Source organism: Meriones unguiculatus, chromosome X (genome assembly GCF_030254825.1).
Source record: "Meriones unguiculatus strain TT.TT164.6M chromosome X, Bangor_MerUng_6.1, whole genome shotgun sequence".
NCBI classification, from domain to species: Eukaryota; Metazoa; Chordata; class Mammalia; order Rodentia; family Muridae; genus Meriones; species Meriones unguiculatus.
In genome coordinates, this window is record NC_083369.1 from 139,749,290 (window position 1) to 139,762,644 (window position 13,355).

At 40.4% G+C, this 13,355-nt stretch overlaps 1 protein-coding gene and 1 pseudogene across 2 annotated transcripts in view; both read left to right on the plus strand.

Moving 5' to 3' along the window:
• The window catches only part of Cdkl5 (cyclin dependent kinase like 5), a 187,368-nt gene that overhangs the window by 89,232 nt on the left and 84,781 nt on the right, over window positions 1-13,355 (plus strand). The window lies entirely within an intron of this gene.
• On the plus strand, window positions 1,835-2,503 carry LOC110566839 (peroxisomal membrane protein PMP34-like; annotated as a pseudogene).

Here is a 13,355-nt window from a genome sequence, read left to right on the forward strand (position 1 = left end):
GAGTAGAGGAAGGGGAAACCATAATCAGGATTTATTATGTGAGGGAAAAAATCTATTTTCAATACAAGGAAGAAAAGGAATGGGCTTCATAATGACATTTTCATATGTGTATATAATATATTTTTATCATTCACCTTCCTATTACCCTCTCTTGTTCTCCTTCTATCTCAGCTGATCCCCTTCCCAGCTCATCTTCACTCTGTTTTCATATTCTTTTTGACCCATTGGCATTTTCTTAAGGTTTATTTTATAAGATCCTAGAAGGGACTGTTATAAGAGCATGAGCTTTCTACCCGTGATTATACCACCAAAGGAAATGCCTCTTCCTCCCCCAGGGACTACTTACTGTCTACAAATACTCAGGTAGAGGTGAGTCTTCTTGACCTCCATCCCCCACTAGTTACCATTATCTGCCTATAGGTCCTTCTGTGGATGGGGCCTTGGCTTTTTGTGTTTGCTTCCTGTGGCAGGATGTTGACCAGGCCCAGTGTTATACAGGCAAACGCAGCTGCTGCGCGGTGAAGCGTGCAACCGCATTACCATGCTCCAAATGTAGCTATCATACCTTTTCATGCCTTCGCTTGGCTCTTTTATTTCTACCCTCTTCTTGCCATGCACCTTGAGCCTGGGGGTAGGTGGTGTCGCTGACTGATGGCTGACTCCTTTGTTCTCATTACTTTGACTACGTATAATCCTCCGCAATTACCACTGCCCATTGTAAATGGAGTTCCTCTGACCAGAGTGGAGAGCAGCACTACTCTATGGGTATAAATATGATTCTGTAGAGAGCAATTTCATGGCCATATCCTTCCCACCTGTGACCTCCCAAGCAACCCTTGTTTCTAGTGGAGAAAAATAACCACTAGCGCTTTGGCCTTATTTAAGAGAATTCAGTATTTATATTGTCGTGTTTTATAGGGAAATATAAACCTATCGTAGTATATTGCCCAGAATCCAAAATGAATAGAACACACACGCACAGGATTTATCACTGTTGATGAACAATTGCAAAACAAGACGTAAATTTGTAATCATTTTAGCTTCTGCCTCTAACTTCAGCAGATGTGAATGTGTAGGCTTTTTTGTTGCTGTTAGTATCCCCCCCAGAAATAGTCAGCCACTTACTCCATGCTAGTTACCAGTGTTAATCCTAGCCCTTTATACATTGTTTACTCGCAATTAACTGCGGACATCAAGACTTGAGCATTCTTTACACAATGCATGGGAACATTAGCCCGTTAGTGCCCTTATAAAGGAATCTGTACGAAGCTGTTCTCACTAGTTTAACAGAGAAATAGTGTTTTCTCTTTACTTGAACCATTTTAATATTATGATTTATTTTAAGTTATATGTGTGTATATCTATCTGTGTAAAATATGCACATGAGTACAGTGCCTACGCAGGTCAGGAGAGACTATCAAATCCCCTGGAGCAGCTGTGAACCTACCTTGGGTCTTTTGCAAGAGCAGCATGAGCTCAACCACTGAATTACCTCTCCAGCCCCAAGGACCATTTTTTTTAATGTTAATCATCTGTCCATAATTTTAATATTCTTTTGTTTGTTCTTCTATCAGTATACCTAAAATGGTCTATATTTAATAGAGATAGTCACTTTGAAATAACTGCTGTTGTATCTTTGGTCATTATTTTGAATTTCTCTCCTTATCATAAGTCCCTGGAGAGAGATAGGAGTGGGTAGGGTTGGGAGAGAAGCATGGATGCTAATTTCCTTTGAGAATTAGAGGTGAAAGATTATGCTTTCAAAGGAGAACACAGGAGACACTCCTTTTCACGAATCCAGGCTCTGCAGAGTCTGAGTGAAAAGGATAGCACCATGGCATCTGTGTTGTCCTAAGAAAGCTTGGTACACAGCACGGCCGGAGACGTGGAGAGTGCGATGGCCATGACAGTGTTCTCTCCCTTGGATATGGCTAGAAGTCACCTTCAGGTTGATGAGAAAAGAAGTCAAAAACTTCACATGCAGTGCTCCTGGAATTGAGAAGAAGGCCTCCTGGCACCAAACTGTATGTGGTTACCAGTTATTTCTAGCCTCTGCTGCTGCTCGAATTTTGTCTGTTTCTATACTTTGAATAGCCTCAAAGCAGGATGGGTCAAAGGTCAACGTTCTTCTACAGGAAAAGATCCGGTGGTTGGATTTGTTGCAGGAGTGGCGAATGTGTTGCTAACAACTCCACTCTGGGTAGTAAACACCAGGCTATTTTGCAAGGTGCAAAGTTTCAGAATGGAGACATTCTACCAACTAATGACAAAGGCATTATCGATGCATTCCACAACTTTATTCGAGATGAAGGGATCTTGGCTCTACAAAACCCTTGAGGCCAAGCTTTTCCAGACAGTGCTCACAGCTGCCCTCATGTTCCTTGTGCACAAGAAACTGACAGCTGCCACATTCACTGTAATGGGTCGAAGAGCACACAGAAGCACTGAGCCCTGCCCCCAGGACTGTGGAGATGCACGCACTGCACAGAGAGAAGAGGAGAAGTTCTCCTTTTGCACTGGTTCACCACAGATGTGCCTGTCACTGGCTGGAAAGGCCTCAAAGGCTAAACAGCCGAGCCTATTGCCATCTCAATTTTATGGTTCTTGGTTGGATCTGTGGGTAGAAGTTAGACTAATTTGAAAACCTGAAAGTGGAAGTTTGTGGGCGTTTATTAGTTATTCTCAAGGGGAATGGACTTTCCATCTAAAGCTTTTCTCAACTTTGCCACTTGTTTTCTTTCCCAAATTGTTCTCCCAGGTTCCAGACAATTCAATGACATGATTCTTCTCAGATACTTCTATGTGTCTTAATCTTGGTAAAGAGTTCCCCACTTAAAATAACATCATTATGCCATGGGCATGATTTTATTTCTGTTTGACTCTTTTCATCCTTATATTGTGGAGGGAAATGAAAATTATTAATCCTAAATGATTTTTCTTAAAATTCATTAATGTCAGTTATTTGGTAGTATTTGACATAGCTTTTTTAAAATATGTATTTATTTTGAATTGTCTTTTATTAAAAAGAGCCTATGTTTATCTATGCAAGCCCCAATCAGACAAGCTTCAATAAATTGTCAACACGAACACACACACCAAAAAACAACAACAAAAAAAAGGATAAAACAATGTAAAAATAAGAGGGCAAGTTAGAGTAGGTGAGTATATGCTGACATTTCCAACATTCCCAGTTGAGAAAAATGGATGTGTTGAAGCTTCTTTTTCATTCCGTTCTTGGAAGATGCTCTTTCTCTGCTTACCTTCATCACAACTGGAGCAGAAACAGCAGGGGGGAAAAGTCTAGTGTGGTTGAGTGAAGAGTGGCCTCCTGGTTCTCCTCTAGCTTGTGAGCACTTTGCCTTTTTTGCCGGACTAAAGCAGAATGCACAGCCTTGCCGCAGACTTAGAAGACAGGTGAGTGTGGAAGTGTGCATGGTGGTGCACACTTTCCATTCCAGAACTCTGGAGGCAGGTAGATCTATGTGAGTTCCAGGATCACCTGGTCCACATAGTTGCAGGACATCCATAGGGCAGCTACATAGTGAAACCACGTCTTTAAAAAATTTTTTTTTAATTTGTGTGGGAGTATTTAAGAGGGTGTGTTTGTGTGCCATAGTGCTCTTGCGAGGGTGAAAATGTCACTTTGTGGAGTTGGTTCTCTCCTTTCACCTTTACATGATTCCTGAGGATTGAACTTCGGTCACTCGGCTGGTGCAGTGAGCACCTTTATCCACCAAGCCAGCTCACTGTCCCCAAAAAGAACCATTTTCTTGTTTCAGGGAGAAAAGCACGTCATTGAGTAATAATTTTTAAATAGTAGCCCTGATATATGTGTCGCCAACATAGCACATTCAGCCATTTCACAGCCCTGGTGTGAAAGCAATATTGACAGAGGGAAGTAACAGCAGTTTTGCAGTGTATTTGGAAGACCTTCCGGAGGTCAGGGCAGTCAAGTAGCAAAGGAGGCATTTACCAAGGCGGTATGTTTGTTTGTTTGTTTTCCTTCACTGTGAAGAGCCAATTTAATTCCCTGCCCACTAAAGGACTCCTGGTGAGGGCTAGGGACAGATATGAGGGATCTTATATTATGTCTCTTTGAATTGTCTTCATTTTTGGAAATAATCTAAAGACCAGAAGAACAGATCTGTTCAACTGTGTTTCCTAGGCAGTGAAACACCATGACCAAAAAGCAAGTTGGGGAGGAAAGGGCTTACACTTTCACATTGCTCTTCATCATCTAAGGAAGTCAGGACAGGAACTCCAGCAGGACTGTAGCCTGGAGACAGGAGCTGATGCAGAGGCCATGAAGGACTGCAGCTTTGTGCCTTCCTCCTCATGGCTTACTCAGCCTGCTTTCTTATAGAACCGAGGACCACCAGGCCAGGGATGCACCACTCCCAATAAAATGGGCCCTCCCCCCATTGATCACTCATTGAGAAAAATGCCTTACAGCTGGATCTCATGGACGTATTTTCTCAACGGAGGCTCCTTCCTCTCTGATGAGTCTAGCTTGTGTCAAGTTGACACACAAAACCAGCCAGTACAATTGACCCCTTGTCTGCATAACGCACAAACAGATCACTGTTGAGGCACAACTGTTCTTTTCTTATTCGTCACCAAGATCTCACATTGAAAACATTAAAAACTGAAAGTCCTACGGCCTTACAAATTCAAACACATTAAAATTTTAGTCCCCTTAAAATAGCTGTTTTCTTTTAAAATCCAAAGTCTTCTAAAATTCAGATCTCTCACTTGTGGGCTCCAGTAAAATAAATATAAACCAAATACTTTCTTACATCAAAAGGGAAAAATCAGGGCATGGTCACAATCAGATCCAAGCAAAACCAAACTCCAACTGTCCAATGTCTGGATCCACTCACAGTCTTCTGGTCTCCTCCAAAGGGCTTGAGTCATATCTCAAGCTGTGCCCTCAGCAGCATACACATCTTGTCTTCTAGGCTTGCCTGGCTCCACTCCACCGCTGCTGCTTTTCTTGGTGGTCATCCTGTGGTACTGGCATCTCCAAACCGCTGGGTTTCCTTGCTGCTAGTGGGCTACACTTTCAATAATAGCCTCTCGTAGGCTCTCTTCATGGTGGCCAAGCCTCAGCTGCTTTGCATGACTCCTTTAATCTAGACCTTCAACTGCTACGGAAGCTCCACTGTACCCATGACCTCTCCTGGCCTCTCACAGTGCCAGACCTCAGCTTTTCTCCATGACCCCTTCAGGCCTTCAAAAATAATACTAACTGGGTGGCTTTTACACATTCCCAAGTCTGGCTACCAACATGAGGTACAAACATGGCCACCCCTAGAAACATAGCTTCTCTGTTCTCTAAAGAAACACTTCCCAGAAGTTTTCGTCTCAACAATACTTCTCTCTCTCTCTCTCTCTCTCTCTCTCTTTATCCTGGACTTGCTTTGTAGACCAGGCTGGCCTTGAACTCACAGAGATCCACCTGCCTCTGGCTCCTTGAGTGCTTGGATTATAAGCCCAGCTTTCTGCTAGTCTCTTTATCACCATTAATTTCTCAGCTCCAACTGACCAGCATCAAGTATTTCAGCAAAGTAAAGGTTTCACTCCAGTAGTTTTGGTATCTTATTAATCACAGCTGATTCTTCAGCCCCAGGTAACCAGAACGACAGAATCTTAAATCAGAGTAGCAAATGGTCTTTAATTATCTCTCTGAAACTCCATATGCCAGGCCTCCATCTTATCTTCTAAGCTCCTAAAGAACATCCCACTGAGCTCTTAACACTCAGTAACTCTTCAAACCCAAAGTTCCAAAATCCTTCCACAATCTTCCCAAAAACATCATCAGGTCTGGAACAGGAATACCCTACTATTCTGGTACTAACTTCTGTCTTAGTCGGTTTTTCTTTGGTGGGGGTGGGACATGGCAGCATGCAGGCAAACATCATGCTCCACTTCCTGGAGTACTTTGTCATAAAAAAAAAAAAAAGCCAGAAATGGGTCTGGGATATAGCTCAGCGGTAGAAAACTTATTTAGTACATTTAAGGCCTTGGGTTTGATCCTCAGCATCAAAAGAAAAGGGAAAAAAAAGAAAGAAATGAAAAACACCCCAGAAACATGTCTTGTTTCTTTAGTGTTCTTGGTTTTCTGGTTTGCTTTCCCTTGTGTACCAAGACATACATAACTCTTTTCTTTTCTTTTTTTTTTCTTTTTTTTTTTTTTTTAATTATTGCAGGAAAGTTCATTTCTTTGTTAAAGTAGTAAATGAGCCCCAATAAGAAGGATGACCTGGGTCATCAGATCTGTGTTCAATAAATTTAGTTCAGTTAAATGTTTGCAAGCCTTCAATATTTGTCTTTCTTGCTGAATGTCTATTTAGAACAACCATGCAGTCATTTATCGTTTACAGATTTGCTCTGGTGATGAGTCAAACTTTGATGGTGCACTATAAACCTATAAAAGTTAACATTTCATACGGGTGATGAATAAAAGGCATGTTTTGTGAGAGCTACTGGTTTTAGCCTTTCTAGTGAGCTGTGAGACATAGAAGTTGAGTGTGGTGGGCCAAGAGGAACAGTCCTGTAATAGGAGAGCAGGTCAAAATTGGCTGCAGCTTGGCAAGTGAGACTTGGAGAGAGGAGGAGAATAGAGGGTTGTCCTGTGTTCTGTTGCCCACCACCTGGTGGGCATGGAGCAGGGTGGGGGGGGGGGCTGTGATATAGTTTTTTTTTTTTTAAGTCAGTGGAGGTTGGAAAACATTTTAAGGGGGTGTAATATTGGATTTCTGTTTTCAAACAAGATCCTGGTGGCAGGGGGTCAAATATTCTAGAGTGAGAGTACTAAAGGCTTGACCTGTGATGGAAGCATTCATATACATTTGGAAAGAGTCAGATGACATAAAGCCACTGTCACTTGATGATAAATTAGATACATTTGGAGGTACAGATGTAGGAGATTGGAAGAGTGTCCCTAAATTTCTGGCTAGCATTCACTGAGATGTAGATTTGGGAACAGGCCCAGGTTTCGTAAAGGAACATTGAGAATGATTAGGCATTCTGTCTGAATAAATTATACTTTTGTACTCCCGTTTTATGTGTCAACTAAATATTCATGGAGGGCATATCTGGATTACAGAGGGTAGAAGGTATTTTGTGTTTTATGAAACTAAAGGAAGAAATAGAATTTGTTACATAGGAATTATATCACTGACTTGCCTTGAAGATAGTTGTTTTGTTTATTTTTTTTTCTCCCTATAGCAACTGTCACTTTAAGATGCCATTTCTCGGCTAGAGATGTGGTTCAGTTGGTAGAGTTATTCCTTAGCATGCACAAAGCTCCGGGTTCCATCCTCTATATCACATTTTTAAAAAAATGGGTGTAGGGATGCAGAGATGGTTTAGTTGCTAAGTTGATATGGTACCTGCCATGCAATCATGAAGACCTGAGTTTGGATCCTCAGGGAGGGAAGAATGAGGGAAGAGGGTGAGAGGGTGGGACTGGGAGAATTTTTATAACTTTTATTAATTACACTTTATTCACTTTGTATGCCCCCATAAACCCCTCCCACCTCCCCTCCCAATCCCACCTTCCGTCCCCCTTCTTCACGCCTGCCCTTCCCCAAGTCTACTGATAAGGGAGGTCCCCCTCTGCTTCCTTCTGATCTTAGTCTATCATATCTCATCAGGAATGGCTGCATTGTCATCCTCTGTGGCCTGGTATGGCTGTTTCCCCCTCAGAGGGAGGTGATCAAAGAGCAGGCCAAACAGTTCCTGTCAGAGGCAGTCCCTCTTCCCATTACTATGGAACCCACTTGGACACTGAACTGCCATGGGTTACATCTGTGCAAGGGTTCTAGGTTATCCCCATGCATGGTACTTGGTTGGAGTATGAGACTCTGGAAAGACCCCTGTGCCCAATTTTTTTTTTAATGAAGGGTTTAATAAATGTGCCTGTAACCTCAGCACTGGTAGTATGCTTTAGGGAGTAGAGACAGTTGTATCCTTGAAGCTTATTGGCAAGTCAATCTAGTAAAATTGATGAGTTTCAAGATCTATAACAGACCCTATCTTAAAAAAAAAAATTAAGGTGGGGGCTAGAGAGATGGCTCAGTAGTTAAAAGCACTTGCTCTACAATGTTTGAGGCCAGCCTAGATTACATGAGACCTTGCCTGCAGGGGTCAAAAAGAAAAGAAGAACAAGCCAAACAAACAAACAAACAAACAAAAAACAATAAAAACACATGAAATATTCTTCATGTCTATTTTGGTTACATGTTGTTAATAAAATATTAATGTTTTCATAAGACTGTGCTCATTTTAGAGTCTGAACATGAAGTGGTAAATACATTGAATTTGTCTTATATTCCTTGCTTAATATTGAGGTTTTCCTGAAATTACTCTTAGATATAAATAAATTCCAGTTGAGAGCAGTTCTGATTTTATACTGATGCTTCTTGTGGTACTATCTCAGCAATGTGAGGCTTATTAGCAATTCTGCTGGCTTTTGGTAAAGACGATGGTTCTTAGCTAAACTAATTTGGCTAAATGGAAAGCATCTCTGAATTTCTAACAGAATAATAAATATATTTTAATAGCTTTTGATATATGTGTGTGTTTACATTATATGTATATGTCTACTTAAGTATATGTGTGTGCTTCAAGTTCATGTATGTGCACGACATGTATGCAAGTGCACCTGGAGACCAGAAGAAGACCTTGGATCCCCTGGAACTAGTGCTATAGGTAATTGTGAAACATTGGTGTGGGTGCTAAGAACCAAACTTTGATCCTCTGGAAGAGTTCTTACCCACTGAGCTCTCTCTCAAGCCTTCAGGTGAGAGGAGGTCCTTAAAAAGAGACCTATTTAAGAAGTAGGGTGGTTTTTGTTGTTGTTGTTGTTTGCTTGATTGATTTTTTGTGGGTTTTTTGTTTGTTTGTTTGTTTGTTTGTTTGTTTCTTTTAGACCTGGTCTCACTGTGTAGTTTTGGCTGTCCTGGAACTCACTATGTAGACCAGGCTGGCCTCCAACTCACAGAGATCCTCATGCCTCTGCCTCCTCAGTGCTGGGATTAATGGTGTGAGCCATCACACCTGATAGATGACCAGTTTTGGGTTTTGTTTGTTTCTTTCTTTGTTTGTTTAAAGGGATAACATCTACAAATGAAACACCACAAAATCACCTAAAATGAACAAATTTATGAAAAAAAACATTAGAAATGAATATTTAAAATGAGTAGTAGTAGTGTTGGCATTTGGTACTAGATAATCTCGTGTTGTAGAACTATCCTGCACACTGTAGGGCATTATACAGCACCTGTGTTCCTCTTCTATATGACAACCAAAAGCAGTTCAAAATGTCTTGGGAAGGGAGTACATTTCACTGAACTGGATTTCTTAAAGGGTTTCTGTCTCAGATATGCCTTGATGTTTTTTTTTTTTTAAGGAAAAAAGTCCCTCCCCTGAAAAAAAAATGTGTGCTGTAACATGCTAGTTAGATAATTTTTATTGTACAGACAATAATTGTAGTTAAAAGAAAAAATCTGTGGTGGGAATGATGCATTCCAACTTCAGGATAGACATTACCTTGGAGAGGGCGAGAAATGTGTCGCAGTGGGTAAAGGCACCTTCTACCAAGCCTGACAACCTGAGTCCAATACCCAGGGCTAACATGATAGAAGGAGAAAACCTACACCTGCTGGATGTCTTCTGACCTCCATATGCTCAGCCCCACCCCTCTCTCCCCCAGATAAATACATGAACAACAGAAAGGTGTTTTTTGTTTTTAGTTACCTCTGGAAAGAGGCAGTTGGGAATGAGTGAAGCTCAGTTTGTGATGTTTTCCAATTCAAAAGAGAAGGATGAAATAAAAAGCAGAAGACACAAACAAAAACCCAAGATGTGTCCAACTGCTATATCTCAACGGAGTGTACAATTTTTTTTTTGTACATTTGCACAACTAACCTATTTTGAACTCCTGTGGTATACCAGACAACACCTGTTGCATTTCTCAGCTTCTCTCATGCCTTTGCAGCTTACTATCATGCACTGATAAATAGCATGTTAGAGGCTTCTGTGTATGGGAGCCAGCCTCATGTGCACCCTCATTGCAACCACATCAGCAGAAAACCTCACAGGAGACAGAGACCCAGCAGGCATTGGTTAATAGACAAAGTCAGATGTCTTCCTTCCTGCTCTATTGCTTCCTGATTTGGTCCCACATATTTAAATTTAGTGGTAAACCCAGCTCTTAGTATAGATAAACTATGGTAGTTTTCAAGTAATCCAATGCAGGTCATATAGTCTAGCTTTTGTCATTGTACATAATGGATGATATTTTCTGTTTCTGTGGAAGAGACATCACACATGTAATCCACCTCCTGTGGAATGTATCTCATGCTTCAGGTCACTTACGTTTTATAGTTTTACTCATAACGCAAAAATTAATTTCATTCCAAGTTCTTTTCGAAGGTGTCCATAAAAAATGAAATGTTTATATATTTCCTTTAAGCAAAATCTACTTTAATATAGAAATACTTTAATGTAGATAGTAACAGCTATGATTAGAAAACTACCTGGAAATATCTGTTGATGCAAGGATGCATTTCAGGAAAACATAGAATAGAAATAATCATCCTTTCTTGGCAAGCGGTAGATATACTGTGTGTGTGTGTGTGTGTGTGTGTGTGTGTGTGTGTGTGTACATGCACACACGTGTTAGGTCTTATCCTTTCTTACAATATATGTTAACTTATTGCTTGCAAAGGCAGTGTAGCACTGCCGTGCTTGAGAAAGGACACCCAGAATCAATTTGGGTTTGGGATCTCTGTTCTACTATCCATTAGCTATGTGTTCTTAGTGCTCTTAGCTTCCTTTTCTCTCTGCTTTGGGTTACCACATATAGTTATGGCTTTCTGAATGGCCTCTTCCTACTTGGGTCTCAGTTTTCCCACTTGTTCCCTTCAGTACCCTCATCTCTTAAGTGAGCATGACAAGATCCTTAGAGTGGTACCTAGTGTGAGACCTGACACAAAGATCATTACACTCAGTAATATAAAATAAAGCTGACCTTGGCCTTGCACATGACCTATAATCCCATACCCTGAGAGGTGAAGTCAGGATGATCAGGAGTTCAAGGCTAGCCTTCGTTATTAGAGATCCTGCCTTAAAAATGAAAACAAAGTAAGTTTGCCTTGTCAGGTCCCATACTAGTCAATAAAGTAAGTATGTCTGTGACTGTAAGATTGTGTTTCTACTGAATGGGCATGTGAATGTGTGGACAAAAACTGTGGAGATCTTTGCATATAAAATGTAGAATGACTTAAAATACTTTGGTTATCAAGTTGTATTCCTTATATTTAGATGAAGAGAAGCATGTCTCCTAAGAAAGGCCTTTCTCAGAGAAAAAATTAGAAAATTAACTATTGAGTATAACCTTTGAAATAGCTTAGTGCGTGACTAGCAGACTAAGATAGAAACGTGTTTCTTTTTCCTGTTGTTTCATGCTGCATATTTTAACATAGAAAGAAGGGTGATGGGAGCTGTAGACACTCAACAACAGGAGTAAATTTGTAGTCACAGGTCTCTCCATCTAATATGATTGGAAGCTTGTTTGTTTGTTTGTTTAATGGAGTTGAGAACTTGATGTAAGAATTTTTAAAAAATTCCAGATTTTCTTCTGTTCGTTATTATTCATACATTTTTCAGGTTTTTTTTCTCCCACTATTCCCTCCTTTTTTTTCTTTTTTGAGACAGTGTCTCATGTAAACCAGGCTAGTCTGCAGACTCCAGCGTGTCTTGTCTCTATATCCTAAATGCTGAAATCACAAGCTTGTGGCACCACACCCTGCTTGATTTTTTTCCCTTTTACTGAAAACAACTTATTCTAGTAAATGTTAAATGCTTCAATATTGAGATGGTATAATCCAGAATCCTTTATATAAAAATTATCTCATCTTTCTTTTTTGTATTCCAAAGTAATCTTAAATCAACTTTTGAAGTAAATTTAAGGATGAGGTAGAATAAATGATGAGATATGTAATTACCATTAATGAATTGTGGATCTACTTTATTGCATTCTTAGTTGACTGTTTAAAATGTCTGCCTTGAACTGCCTTATTTTTAAAATAAAGCAGGACACTGAAACAAGAAACAGATCATGTCTATCTTGCTAACTGCAGCTGGTGACATTCTGTTGCAGACGTTGTGGGGGCAATGGCATGCTTTGGAGAATAAACTGATTTTAAAGCACAAGTTCTTCAGTTATTTTTATGTAGGTTCTTCTTTGCCCACATCTATATTATGGATACCATCTCAGGATACTGGTAGAACTAGTAATAGCGTTTGGCATGTCACCTCCTGCCTTTCCATTAAGCACCCATGAAGATATTGAAAAAGAAAAACAAACTTTTAATAGTTGTGTAAATTAAAAAAAAAGAAATCAAAGATTGGTGACAACTACAGGGAGAATTTCATTAGCAAGAGTAGATTAAAAAGCAGTCTTGAATGTCATGTTACTTATTACACTTTCTGAAACCAGCTGAGGCAAAAATAGCTAAAGGGAGCAGGGGAAGACTTGCACCCATGTGTAAAGAGGCTGGCTGGCAGGCAAGTCATCTCACCAAGGAACTGGCCTTCTCAGTTTCCCACTAGCCCACTTAACATCCATATTTCCAGATCATTCCAGAGACCAATGTGCCCCAAATACATAAAATAAGGCAAAAAAAAAAAAAAAATAGAGAAGGCTTGGAAGAAACACACAGCGTCCATAGAGAAATACCAAGGTGATGCGCTCTAGAGCCTGCACAGGAAAGAGGAAATGACATGTGCCCATTCAGAGAAACCTTCCCACACAGTCCGAGGTCGAACCCGCCAGGCCCAGTGACGGTGCTGTTTGTTAGTGCTCAGCTTTGAACTCAGCCTCTTGAGTAACTCGGTCTTTATTGGAAATTCAGGTGGCTGAAAAATCCATCTTCCCGAGGTTGCTGCCAGTTGCCAAATTTTGTTAAATCTTTTTCCATCTCGGTCATAAGGATGAGGTTAAGGAACAGGGTGTGGGCAGAGGAGGACTAGGAAAAGAGAAGTCAGGATAAGATGTTGCCTTGATCTTTAGAAGCAACCCCCAGTTTTGAAGATGATTTTTGTGTAACAAGCAGATAAAGTCAATCAAGATATACGCTTTATCTCCTAAAGGGAGATAGTGGAGGTGTGCCCTGTGTGGTGTAGAACAAACTGAACCAAGGTAACAAATTCAGGATTTAACTGAAAGAAGGAAAGATGAGGAAATCGAAAGTGAAACAGATGAACAACAACATTGATTGCCCTGCTCTTGAATAATTCTCTCTCATTGAATAAATGGTCGCTAAATAGCAAATATCTGCCTGATA